At 56.5% G+C, this 13,130-nt stretch overlaps 1 long non-coding RNA gene across 5 annotated transcripts; it reads right to left on the reverse strand.

Moving 5' to 3' along the window:
* Positions 1-1,771: 1,771 nt before the first annotated feature.
* Positions 1,772-12,440, reverse strand: LOC127482137 (uncharacterized). 5 transcript variants are annotated; one of them, XR_007908447.1, is made up of 4 exons: positions 12,413-12,440; positions 7,145-7,255; positions 5,836-6,083; positions 1,772-1,824 (listed from the first exon to the last, which is right to left on the reverse strand). It is a non-coding gene; the product is annotated as an uncharacterized LOC127482137 (long non-coding RNA). The 5 variants fall into 5 exon arrangements; XR_007908445.1 differs by lacking the exon at positions 7,145-7,255 and adding an exon at positions 8,203-8,313; XR_007908448.1 differs by lacking the exon at positions 12,413-12,440 and adding an exon at positions 10,435-10,589.
* Between the last annotated feature and the right edge of the window lie 690 nt (positions 12,441-13,130).

Here is a 13,130-nt window from a genome sequence, read left to right on the forward strand (position 1 = left end):
TCTTTTTTTTTTTTTTCCTGTTTTTCTGGTTTCCTTTTCGACCACTGCGGTGCTGGGCAGAAAAGGCTGGAAAAGAAAGACTGGGAGTGGCTTCCCGAGTGGCTTCCCGAGTGGGCCAGTTTTTGGGGTGAATTTGGTTCAGGTTTGGGTCATTGTTCCTCACCATTTGGTTCCAAATGAGAGGGGAGCAAGAGGCAGAACAGCCCACTGCTGCTGGGGCTGAACTGTCTGCAGTGCCTGGGGGCCGGGCAGGACCTGGCCCCGATGCCTGCATTGCTCTGCAGTGGCCAGGGAGGGGTCCCAAAAGTCATCCCCCCATGTGTTGTGCTGCACAGCAGGGGCTGGCTGGGCTGGTTCCTGGCTGGGGGACCCCGGGGGAGGCCATGCTGGGGCTGAGGGGTTGCTGCTCTCTGGGCCTCTCAGGGTTTGCCTTGGAATCCCAAAGCCTGTGCCTGCATGGGGGGATGAGACACAAGTGACTCTAAATTGGTTTGTTATGGATGTGTTTTGGGGAAGAGTTAATGTTCTTGGCTTGTTGTGTGTCCATTCCCAGCCTCGGTCGGGGCTTTGCAGGGAGCGTTGCTGCTGCTGCTGCTGCCGCCGCTGCCGCCGCCGGGAGAGAGAAGTCCTTTGGGAAGCCGGGATAAAAACAGCAACTCTGTGAATTGCTCAGCTTTTCCTAGGCAAGGGCAGGTTTTAGGGAAGAAAGGCCCGTCCTCGCGAAAGGCGCCGCGGGTCTCGCAAGGGGGGGGGGGGGCGCGCGGCTGCAGTGCCGTTCCCGGCCGTGTCCGCCAGGCGGCGACTGCGAGGCAGCACCCGGTGGTCGGGGCGGGCTTGGAAGCGGCGCCTGCGCAGAGCGAGGCGTTGGCCGGGCCGGGCCTGAAGGGCAGTGGCGGCGACCGGCCGGGGTGGGGGGTGGTCGCCTTACACGGGCTTTCAAGAGAATAATAACGACATTTAACGATAAAAAAGACGACAAAAAACGCATTCAACCCGAACGTTTTTCTGCAGGAGGTGGGCTGTGACAGGGGAATTGTATCCAAGGCGGCCCAGGATCGCAGCGGGCTCTGTGGCGGGGATGACTGCCGCTGCCGGATGGGGAAAGGCACCTTCCCCCTGACTCCCAAAAAGATGGGAAGGGATAACATCTGCCTGCAGCTGCCTGGAGTTGCTGTTGGCCCCGTGGTTTCTGTGCCACTCATGGCCACGGGTTGACGGCAGGATTACTCCAGCCTTGGGACAGATGGCCTGAAGGCGAGAGCAACAGGACCTGTGCCGGGCAGGCCGCTACCCCTCGGCCCCTGAGCACAAGGAGGTGTGGAGGGAATGGACTGGCCGGGCTTTGGCAATCTGGCCCCTCGAAAGACTAAGTGACCTCTTCCAACAGGGGAAGACTGAAACAAGGGGTGCCAGGAAGGACTGAAGTTTCTGGAGAATAAAAGCTGGAAGCTTACCCCCGATAATCCCTGCCCCGGGTGGTCAGTGGTCTGACTTGCACAGACCGGTGGCCTTGGCCAGGAGCGGTCCTGCGGGAAGCGCCTTTGCCCAGGCTGTAATTGTAATTTCCCTTGGATGCTTGGCAAAGCCCCCCTGGGTGAGCCCCAGTGCCTGGCAGGAGCGGAGCGGGCTTCCAGGGAGGTATTCACCTGGTCAGCGTCAGGAACCATCCTACCTGAAGCCTCGGTGAGTGCTTTTTGTGGGACTGGACAGTGAAGCTGTGAGAATGACCTGGCTAGTGCTCGGTGTACTCCTAATTAAAGTGTCTCTTACTCCGTGTTCCCAGGCTCCCTCTTTCCCTTCGGTTGCCGTGGATGTGCCGGACACCTCTGGCAGGACTAACCCTGTGGCTTTTATGTCCGACGTGCTGTATGCCTGCAGGTAAGAAAAGCTGGGATTGCAGTCCCTCTGCTTTGCTTGATGTGTTTCTTGGGTAGTTATTTTGGAGGGGAATCCCAGAGCGATTTGGTTTGAAGGGGACCTTCAAAGGCCACCCTGCCTTCTGTGGGCAGGGACACCTTCCACTCTCATCCCCGGTTGGATGCTCCAAGTCCCATCCAGCCTGGGCTGGAACACTTCCAGGGATGGGGCAGCCTCAGCTTCCCTGTGCAGTGTGCATTTAATAGCTCTCCACTGTCATCGTGAAAAATTTTGTCAGTGTGTTTTGTTGGACGATGGTAAGCAGGACGTAGGTGAAAATTGCATTCTCTGAGGTGCAGAGGGAAATAATTCTCCTTTGAAGTCCAATGTAATTCAGTTTTGCACGAGTCTTGTCTGCCTTATGTTTGAATTGCTTTCTCTTCCAGGAAGTTTTAAATTAAACTTTTATTTTGTGTCTCCCCCCCCCCCAGGATCCTGTCCAAGACCAAGCTACCTTTCCTCGTGGGAATGGACTGGCTGGGCTTTGGCAGTCTGGCCCCTCGAAAGACTAAAGTGACCTCTTCCAACAGGGGCAGACTTTCTGGCAAGCGGTGCCAGAGAGAACTGGAGTTTCTGGAGAATAAAAGCTGGAAGCGTGCCCCTGAAAATCCCCGCCCCGGGTGGTCAGTGGTCTGACTTGCACGGACCGGTGGCCTTGGCCAGGAGCGGTCCTGCCGGACTGTAATTTTAATTTCCTGCCCAGGCTGTAATTTTAATTTCCATTGGGTGCTGGCAAAGCCCCCCTGTGGCTGAGCCCCAGTGCCTGGCAGGAGCGGAGCGGGCTTCCGGGACACTCCTTGCAGGCGTTGTGTTTAAGGGAAGGACAGGGGAGCCTTTCTGTGGCCCAGAGGAGCTGCAGTGTTCTTTCTTCCTCTCTGGAGGACTAAGAACTAAAAAAATAGAAAGCAAACGAGAAAGAAAAGAAAATGAAAAATAAAGAGAATAAAAAATTAAGAGAATAAAGAAGGAAATAGAAAATACAAAAGAAAATTAAAGAAAAAAAATAAAAGCGGGCAAACTTAAAAGGCAATAATAAAATGCCAAGTGAAAGGAAAGGGAAAAACAAGCCTTCTTGGGCACCCCGGGGTTTCCTCCTCGCCCCGCCCTCCGCCCCGTAACTTGGGGGTCACCCCTAAAGTGTGAGAAGGGGACCCCAAAAGGTGGGTGGGGGAAGCCTAGGGAGCCGAAAAGGCAGCGGAGGGGGAGCGGCGAAATGTGAGGAAGGGGCCCCGGCAAAGCGGGCGAGGCGCGCGCAGTAAAAAAGCGAAGGCGGGTGGTGGGGCGGTAGCCAAGGTGGCGACGCCGGCGCATGCGCAGTCGTTAGCGAGACGCCGGTGATCACGTGGTAAGTAAGGGCGGCCGGGCGAGGAGAAACGGCGACGCGTGCGCAGTGGCTCCTGTGCCGCTGCAGCGTTCCCCGCTCGACTTCAGGGCCGGCTCCGGCGGCACGGCGGGAGCTGTGGTCTCCCGTCTCTGCCGGGGTGTGTGTGGGGGGAATAACGTGAAGATGTTTTGGGGCGAAAGCGCAGAAATTAGCGAGGGTCGTTCTCCGAGTAAACCGGGGCACCGGAAGTAGAGAGCGACCGGACTGTTTTGGACGGCGCACCCCCAAAGATGGCGCCCTCCCTGGCCGGAAGTGCTGCCAGGCCGCCCAGAAAAAAAGATGGCGGCGCCCTGACCGGAAGTCCTCGAAGTCCGTACACAAAGATGGCGGCCAGAGCCCGGAAGTCCGCCAAGCCAACAGTAAAGATGGCGCCGCCAGGACCGGAACGACCACACTAAAGATGGCGGCGAGAGCCCCCCCCCCCCCCCCCCCCCCCCCCCCCCCCCCTTGCCTCAGAGAGGCGTGTATCCTGTTGCCTGACCTCCGCCGCGACCCGGACCCCCGCCCCGCGCCCGCAGCGCCGTCTCGCCGCGCCGCTTCCCGCTGTGGGGACAGGGCGGGGCGCTCGGCGGCGCCGGGCGCGGGCGGCAGGTTCGTGGGCGGCGGCAGGCACCGGCGAGGGCAGCCTCGTCTCGGCGCCGCGGCGCGCTGCGGAGCCCGAGGACCCCAGGCGCTCACGCCACGCCACGCCACACCGCGCCGCCCGCCCGCCCGCCCCGTTCCGCTCCGCTCCCGCCCCCGCTCCGCTCCGCTCCCGGCCCCGCTCCCGCCCCTGCCGCCGCCGCGGTCGGTCCCGCCGTGCCCTGGAGATGCTGTCGGAGCTGCGCCGCCGCCTTCCCCCCCCCCCCCCCCCCCAGGAAGCGACCCACGGCGGCAGATCCGACGGAAATCGTCCCCGGGGTAAGCTGGGCGCGGCGGGTGGGCGCGGCCGCTCTTCTGCCTCTCCGGCGGCCATCGGGGACTGCAGGCAGGGGAAGCGACAGGCAAGTTTCTCGCCTCTGCGGAGAAACTTGCACCTGCGTGCCGCCGCAGGGCCGGGTTCGGATGTGCCCTGGCATTGCGCCCCCCCACCCTCCCCCGCGGGGAGGGTCTGCGCTGCCTCGGGGACCCTGTCTGTGCTGCCGGGAGAGAGAAATCCTTTGGGAAGCTGGGCTGGAAACAGCAACTCTGTGAATTGCTCAGCTTTTCCTAGGCAAGGGCAGGTTTTAGGGAAGAAAGGCCCGTACGCGCGAAAGGCGCCGCGGGTCTCGCCAAGGGGGGGGGGGCGCGCGGCTGCAGTGCCGCGCGCGGCTGCAGTGCCGCTCCCGGCCGTGTCCGCCAGGCGGCGACTGTGAGGCAGGGCCCGGCGCTCGGGGGCGCTCTTGCAAGCGACGCTTGCCGTGGGAAAGTGGCGGTGTTTGGTCACTGCCGGCCTTCCCCCGGAGTGCCCGGGCTGGCCCAGCACCTGGCCAAACCTCTTAGGGAAAAGGCAAGGAACAACTGCGCTTGTTGTACCGTTTCTTTAGCCAGGGACTGGAACACAGACAAAATCAAGGGGCTCTTTGACCTGTGCAGGCTCCGAGCATTTTTCAGCCTTCCTTAGCAGGGCATTCTCACCCTCTGAAAAGCTGAAAGACTTTAACGTCTGGATACACGCCTGCAGCTGTGCAAATTAATGTAGTTTCTTTTATGAAATGAAGATGACGTTTTCCTGTTGTGAGCCTAAATACCAAGTCTACTCTGCTTTTTCAATCAGGTGACGAAGCTTATGGAAAAAAAGACCAAATGCCTCGAGGTGAGTACATTCTACCGAGTTCTGCTTTTCTGGGATTGGTTTGGGAAAATCCTGTGAAATTCTAAAAAGCTTCTCTCCGTGTTTTCTAGTTGTTTTTTCAGCCTTGGTCTAAGTTTCATGTAGAAAAGGGCACAGAATTAGAACAGGTAAACTAGACTTTCTCGGGAGAGATGGAAGAAAAGTCTGCTGATTCCAGTTCTGCTTTTCTTGTCTTCTATTAGACTGTCATTTTCTCTCCCCTGCTGTTCAAATAGGTAGCAATTAATTCCTCTGCTGAAGAGTTTGCTGTACTAAGTGTCTGTCAAATTGATGCCTTCAACTCAAGATAGCACCTGCTCCTTAGTTACAAAATGTTCCTCACAGGAAATTTTCAGGCGTGCCCATAAATCTCATCCCTGTTTGTTTGGGAGAACAGGGTTTTCTCGTCTGTAACAGAATAGTCAAGGTATTTGCTATTGAATGCTGGTGGCAATCTAGTCAGAAGAGGACCCCGTGCTTCACTAATTTTCCCTTTTTGTTGTTGGGGGTGACTTCTTCCCAGGGATGTTATTCTTGATCCCCGGGGCAAACGGAGGTGTTCACCTGGTCAGCGTCAGGAGCCATCCTACCTGAGACCTCGGTGAGTGCTTTTTGTGGGACTGGACAGTGAAGCTGTGTGAATGACCTGGCTAGTGCTCGGTGTACTCCTAATTAAAGTGTCTTTTACTCCGTGTTCCCAGGCTCCCTCTTTCCCTTCGGTTGCCACGTGTGTGCCGGACACCTCTGGCAGGACTAACCCTGTGGCTTTTATGTCCGACGTGCTGTGTGCCTGCAGGTAAGAAAAGCTGGGAGTGCAGTCCCTCTGCTTTGCTTGCTGTGTCTCTTGGGTAGTTATTTTGGAGGGGAATCCCAGAGCGATTTGGTTTGAAGGGGACCTTCAAAGGCCACCCTGCCTTCTGTGGGCAGGGACACCTTCCACTCTCATCCCCGGTTGGATGCTCCAAGTCCCATCCAGCCTGGGCTGGAACACTTCCAGGGATGGGGCAGGCTCAGGTTCCCTGTGCAGCGTGCTCTAATATCTCTCCACTGTCATCGTGAAAAATTTTGTCAGCGTGTTTTGTTGGACGATGGTAAGCAGGACCTGGGTGAAAATTGCATTCTCTGAGGTGCAGAGGGAAATAATTCTCCTTTGAAGTCCAATGTAATTCAGTTTTGCACGAGTCTTGTCTGCCTTATGTTTGAATTGCTTTCTCTTCCCGGAAGTTTTAAATTAAACTTTTATTTTGTGTCTCCCCCCCCCTAGGATCCTGTCCAAGACCAAGCTACCTTTCCTCGTGGGAATGGACTGGCTGGGCTTTGGCAGTCTGGCCCCTCGAAAGACTAAAGTGACCTCTTCCAACAGGGGCAGACTTTCTGGCAAGCGGTGCCAGAGGGAACTGGAGTTTCTGGAGAATAAAAGCTGGAAGCGTGCCCCTGATAATCCCCGCCCCGGGTGGTCAGTGGTCTGACTTGCACAGACCGGTGGCCTTGGCCAGGAGCGGTCCTGCGGGAAGCGCCTTTGCCCAGGCTGTAATTGTAATTTCCCTTGGATGCTTGGCAAAGCCCCCCTGGGTGAGCCCCAGTGCCTGGCAGGAGCGGAGCGGGCTTCCAGGGAGGTATTCACCTGGTCAGCGTCAGGAGCCATCCTACCCGAGGCCTCGGTGAGTGCTTTTTGTGTGACTGGACAGTGAAGCTGTGTGAATGACCTGGCTAGTGCTCGGTGTGCTCCTAATTAAAGTGTCTTTTACTCCGTGTTCCCAGGCTCCCTCTTTCCCTTCGGTTGCCGTGGATGTGCCGGACACCTCTGGCAGGACTAACCCTGTGGCTTTTATGTCCGACGTGCTGTGTGCCTGCAGGTAAAAAAAGCTGGGAGTGCAGTCCCTCTGCTTTACTTGCTGTGTCTCTTGGGTAGTTATTTTGGAGGGGAATCCCAGAGCGATTTGGTTTGAAGGGGACCTTCAAAGGCCACCCTGCCTTCTGTGGGCAGGGACACCTTCCACTCTCATCCCCGGTTGGATGCTCCAAGTCCCATCCAGCCTGGGCTGGAACACTTCCAGGGATGGGGCAGGCTCAGGTTCCCTGTGCAGCGTGCTCTAATATCTCTCCACTGTCATCGTGAAAAATTTTGTCAGCGTGTTTTGTTGGACGATGGTAAGCAGGACCTGGGTGAAAATTGCATTCTCTGAGGTGCAGAGGGAAATAATTCTCCTTTGAAGTCCAATGTAATTCAGTTTTGCACGAGTCTTGTCTGCCTTATGTTTGAATTGCTTTCTCTTCCAGGAAGTTTTAAATTAAACTTTTATTTTGTGTCTCCCCCCCCAGGATCCTGTCCAAGACCAAGCTACCTTTCCTCGTGGGAATGGACTGGCTGGGCTTTGGCAGTCTGGCCCCTCGAAAGACTAAAGTGACCTCTTCCAACAGGGGCAGACTTTCTGGCAAGCGGTGCCAGAGGGAACTGGAGTTTCTGGAGAATAAAAGCTGGAAGCGTGCCCCTGATAATCCCCGCCCCGGGTGGTCAGTGGTCTGACTTGCACAGACCGGTGGCCTTGGCCAGGAGCGGTCCTGTGGGAAGTGCCTTTGCCCAGGCTGTAATTGTAATTTCCCTTGGATGCTTGGCAAAGCCCCCCTGGGTGAGCCCCAGTGCCTGGCAGGAGCGGAGCGGGCTTCCAGGGAGGTATTCACCTGGTCAGCGTCAGGAGCCATCCTACCCGAGACCTCGGTGAGTGCTTTTTGTGTGACTGGACAGTGAAGCTGTGTGAATGACCTGGCTAGTGCTCGGTGTACTCCTAATTAAAGTGTCTTTTACTCCGTGTTCCCAGGCTCCCTCTTTCCCTTCGGTTGCCGTGGATGTGCCGGACACCTCTGGCAGGACTAACCCTGTGGCTTTTATGTCCGACGTGCTGTGTGCCTGCAGGTAAGAAAAGCTGGGAGTGCAGTCCCTCTGCTTTGCTTGCTGTGTCTCTTGGGTAGTTATTTTGGAGGGGAATCCCAGAGCGATTTGGTTTGAAGGGGACCTTCAAAGGCCACCCTGCCTTCTGTGGGCAGGGACACCTTCCACTCTCATCCCCGGTTGGATGCTCCAAGTCCCATCCAGCCTGGGCTGGAACACTTCCAGGGATGGGGCAGGCTCAGGTTCCCTGTGCAGCGTGCTCTAATATCTCTCCACTGTCATCGTGAAAAATTTTGTCAGCGTGTTTTGTTGGACGATGGTAAGCAGGACCTGGGTGAAAATTGCATTCTCTGAGGTGCAGAGGGAAATAATTCTCCTTTGAAGTCCAATGTAATTCAGTTTTGCACGAGTCTTGTCTGCCTTATGTTTGAATTGCTTTCTCTTCCAGGAAGTTTTAAATAAAACTTTTATTTTGTGTCTCCCCCCCCCAGGATCCTGTCCAAGACCAAGCTACCTTTCCTCGTGGGAATGGACTGGCTGGGCTTTGGCAGTCTGGCCCCTCGAAAGACTAAAGTGACCTCTTCCAACAGGGGAAGACTTTCTGGCAAGCGGTGCCAGAGGGAACTGGAGTTTCTGGAGAATAAAAGCTGGAAGCGTGCCCCTGATAATCCCCGCCCCGGGTGGTCAGTGGTCTGACTTGCACAGACCGGTGGCCTTGGCCAGGAGCGGTCCTGCGGGAAGCGCCTTTGCCCAGGCTGTAATTGTAATTTCCCTTGGATGCTTGGCAAAGCCCCCCTGGGTGAGCCCCAGTGCCTGGCAGGAGCGGAGCGGGCTTCCAGGGAGGTATTCACCTGGTCAGCGTCAGGAGCCATCCTACCCGAGACCTCGGTGAGTGCTTTTTGTGTGACTGGACAGTGAAGCTGTGTGAATGACCTGGCTAGTGCTCGGTGTACTCCTAATTAAAGTGTCTTTTACTCCGTGTTCCCAGGCTCCCTCTTTCCCTTCGGTTGCCGTGGATGTGCCGGACACCTCTGGCAGGACTAACCCTGTGGCTTTTATGTCCGACGTGCTGTGTGCCGGCAGGTAAGAAAAGCTGGGAGTGCAGTCCCTCTGCTTTGCTTGCTGTGTCTCTTGGGTAGTTATTTTGGAGGGGAATCCCAGAGCGATTTGGTTTGAAGGGGACCTTCAAAGGCCACCCTGCCTTCTGTGGGCAGGGACACCTTCCACTCTCATCCCCGGTTGGATGCTCCAAGTCCCATCCAGCCTGGGCTGGAACACTTCCAGGGATGGGGCAGGCTCAGGTTCCCTGTGCAGCGTGCTCTAATATCTCTCCACTGTCATCGTGAAAAATTTTGTCAGTGTGTTTTTTTGGACGATGGTAAGCAGGACCTGGGTGAAAATTGCATTCTCTGAGGTGCAGAGGGAAATAATTCTCCTTTGAAGTCCAATGTAATTCAGTTTTGCACGAGTCTTGTCTGCCTTATGTTTGAATTGCTTTCTCTTCCCGGAAGTTTTAAATTAAACTTTTATTTTGTGTCTCCCCCCCCCAGGATCCTGTCCAAGACCAAGCTACCTTTCCTCGTGGGAATGGACTGGCTGGGCTTTGGCAGTCTGGCCCCTCGAAAGACTAAAGTGACCTCTTCCAACAGGGGCAGACTTTCTGGCAAGCGGTGCCAGAGGGAACTGGAGTTTCTGGAGAATAAAAGCTGGAAGCGTGCCCCTGATAATCCCCGCCCCGGGTGGTCAGTGGTCTGACTTGCACAGACCGGTGGCCTTGGCCAGGAGCGGTCCTGCGGGAAGCGCCTTTGCCCAGGCTGTAATTGTAATTTCCCTTGGATGCTTGGCAAAGCCCCCCTGGGTGAGCCCCAGTGCCTGGCAGGAGCGGAGCGGGCTTCCAGGGAGGTATTCACCTGGTCAGCGTCAGGAGCCATCCTACCTGAGGCCTCGGTGAGTGCTTTTTGTGTGACTGGACAGTGAAGCTGTGTGAATGACCTGGCTAGTGCTCGGTGTGCTCCTAATTAAAGTGTCTTTTACTCCGTGTTCCCAGGCTCCCTCTTTCCCTTCGGTTGCCGTGGATGTGCAGGACACCTCTGGCAGGACTAACCCTGTGGCTTTTATGTCCGACGTGCTGTGTGCCTGCAGGTAAGAAAAGCTGGGAGTGCAGTCCCTCTGCTTTACTTGCTGTGTCTCTTGGGTAGTTATTTTGGAGGGGAATCCCAGAGCGATTTGGTTTGAAGGGGACCTTCAAAGGCCACCCTGCCTTCTGTGGGCAGGGACACCTTCCACTCTCATCCCCGGTTGGATGCTCCAAGTCCCATCCAGCCTGGGCTGGAACACTTCCGGGGATCCAGGGGCAGGCTCAGGTTCCCTGTGCAGCGTGCTCTAATATCTCTCCACTGTCATCGTGAAAAATTTTGTCAGCGTGTTTTGTTGGACGATGGTAAGCAGGACCTGGGTGTAAATTGCATTCTCTGAGGTGCAGAGGGAAATAATTCTCCTTTGAAGTCCAATGTAATTCAGTTTTGCACGAGTCTTGTCTGCCTTATGTTTGAATTGCTTTCTCTTCCAGGAAGTTTTAAATTAAACTTTTATTTTGTGTCTCCCCCCCCCCCAGGATCCTGTCCAAGACCAAGCTACCTTTCCTCGTGGGAATGGACTGGCTGGGCTTTGGCAGTCTGGCCCCTCGAAAGACTAAAGTGACCTCTTCCAACAGGGGAAGACTTTCTGGCAAGTGGTGCCAGAGGGAACTGGAGTTTCTGGAGAATAAAAGCTGGAAGCGTGCCCCTGAAAATCCCCGCCCTGGGTGGTCAGTGGTCTGACTTGCACAGACCGGTGGCCTTGGCCAGGAGCGGTCCTGCCGGACTGTAATTTTAATTTCCTGCCCAGGCCGTAATTTTAATTTCCATTGGGTACTGGCAAAGCCCCCCTGTGGCTGAGCCCCAGTGCCTGGCAGGAGCAGAGCGGGCTTCTGGGACACTCCTTGCAGGCGTTGTGTTTAAGGGAAGGACAGGGGTGCCTTTCTGTGGCCCAGAGGAGCTGCAGTGTTCTTTCTTCCTCTCTGGAGGACTAAGAACTAAAAAAATAGAAAGCAAACGAGAAAGAAAAGAAAATGAAAAATAAAGAGAATAAAAAATTAAGGGAATAAAGAAGGAAATAGAAAATACAAAAGAAAATTAAAGAAAAAAAATAAAAGCGGGCAAACTTAAAAGGCAATAATGAAATGCCAAGTGAAAGGAAAGGGAAAAACAAGCCTTCTTGGGCACCCCGGGGTTTCCTCCTCGCCCCGCCCTCCGCCCCGTAACTTGGGGGTCACCCCTAAAGTGTGAGAAGGGGACCCCAAAAAGTGGGTGGGGGAAGCCTAGGGAGCCGAAAAGGCAGCGGAGGGGGAGCGGCGAAATGTGAGGGAGGGGCCCCGGCAAAGCGGGCGAGGCGCGCGCAGTAAAAAAGCGAAGGCGGGTGGTGGGGCGGTGTGGGGGGGCAGCCAAGGTGGCGACGCCGGCGCATGCGCAGTCGTTAGCGAGACGCCGGCGATCACGTGGTAAGTAAGGGCGGCCGGGCGAGGAGAAACGGCGACGCGTGCGCAGTGGCTCCTGTGCCGCTGCAGCGTTCCCCGCTCGACTTCAGGGCCGGCTCCGGCGGCACGGCGGGAGCTGTGGTCTCCCGTCTCTGCCGGGGTGTGTGTGTGGGGAATAACGTGAAGATTTTTTGGGGTGAAAGCGCAGAAATTAGCGAGGGTCGTTCTCCGAGTAAACCGGGGCACCGGAAGTAGAGAGCGACCGGACTGTTTTGGACGGCGCACCCCCAAAGATGGCGCCCTCCCTGGCCGGAAGTGCTGCCAGGCCGCCCAGAAAGAAAGATGGCGGCGCCCTGACCGGAAGTCCTCGAAGTCCGTACACAAAGATGGCGGCCAGGGCCCGGAAGTCCGCCAAGCCAACAGTAAAGATGGCGCCGCCAGGACCGGAACGACCACACTAAAGATGGCAACCCAAGCCCGGAAGTTAGCCCCGACGCCACACTCAAGACGGCGCCGCCAGGACCGGAACTTAGCCGAGGCCACACTAAAGATGGCGGCGAGAGGCCCCCTTGCTTCAAGAGAGGCGTGTATCCTGTTGCCTGACCTCCGCCGCGATCCGGACCCCCGCCCCGCGCCCGCAGCGCCGTCTCGCCGCGCCGCTTCCCGCTGTGGGGACAGGGCGGGGCGCTCGGCGGTGCCGGGCGCGGGCGGCAGGTTCGTGGGCGGCGGTAGGCACCGGCGAGGGCAGCCGTGTTTCATCCCCGGTTGGATGCTCCAAGTCCCATCCAGCCTGGGCTGGAACACTTCCAGGGATGGGGCAGGCTCAGGTTCCCTGTGCAGCGTGCTCTAATATCTCTCCACTGTCATCGTGAAAAATTTTGTCAGTGTGTTTTGTTGAACGACGGTAAGCAGGACCTGGGTGAAAAGGACATTCTCTGAGGTGCTGGGACAAGGAGGACTTGTGCGGGCACCTCCAGAGACAGCCGGAACGGGAGCATGCTGCGGAGAAGGAAAGTTCCAGGTGGTGGGTGCTGAGAAATTTGTCCTTCCCTTGCCCTGTGCTCTGCACTTAGCAATGGGTCAAGTGCAGAAGTTTCCTGGCGACCCTGGAAAATGATGCCGGGTCTGCTAAGAAAAGTGGGGCCAAAGGAGCAGGACCTGGGTTTGCGAGCGTGGGAGAAACAAGGGACGGGTCATCCTCTGCCTCCAGGAGGGAGGGCAGCAGGAAAGGCCACGGACTAAAGCACTGAAGTGCCGTTCCCCAGGGAGCCCCTGCCCAGCACTGAACTTGCTTCTGCACTTGCTGTCCCTTTCCCAGCAGAGCCGAAGCGTCGGGTGCGGCTGCCGGGGGGATGGAGCTGCCAAGGACAAACTGGGAGGGTGTTTGCGAAGGAAGGGGGGAGAAGGAGCTCTTGACGTGCTTTTTTTACTTCTTCATCCCACAGAATTTCCACGAGAGGAAATACCTCAGGGGGGCTTCCCTCCAGATAAGCCCTGAATATGCCATGAGGTTTCAGCCGGGAGAAAGGAGCTGTGGAAGAAAAGCAGCCTAAAAATAGCCAGTGGGGATCATCAGGTTTTCCAGCCAAGAAAAACAAGGAGGGAGATGAGGGAATCGGGTTCCAATTACTAA

The sequence above is a fragment of the Manacus candei genome, unplaced genomic scaffold (genome assembly GCF_025592945.1).
Source record: "Manacus candei isolate 608988 ecotype Guabito, Panama unplaced genomic scaffold, ASM2559294v1 h1tg000086l, whole genome shotgun sequence".
Classification (NCBI taxonomy): domain Eukaryota; kingdom Metazoa; phylum Chordata; class Aves; order Passeriformes; family Pipridae; genus Manacus; species Manacus candei.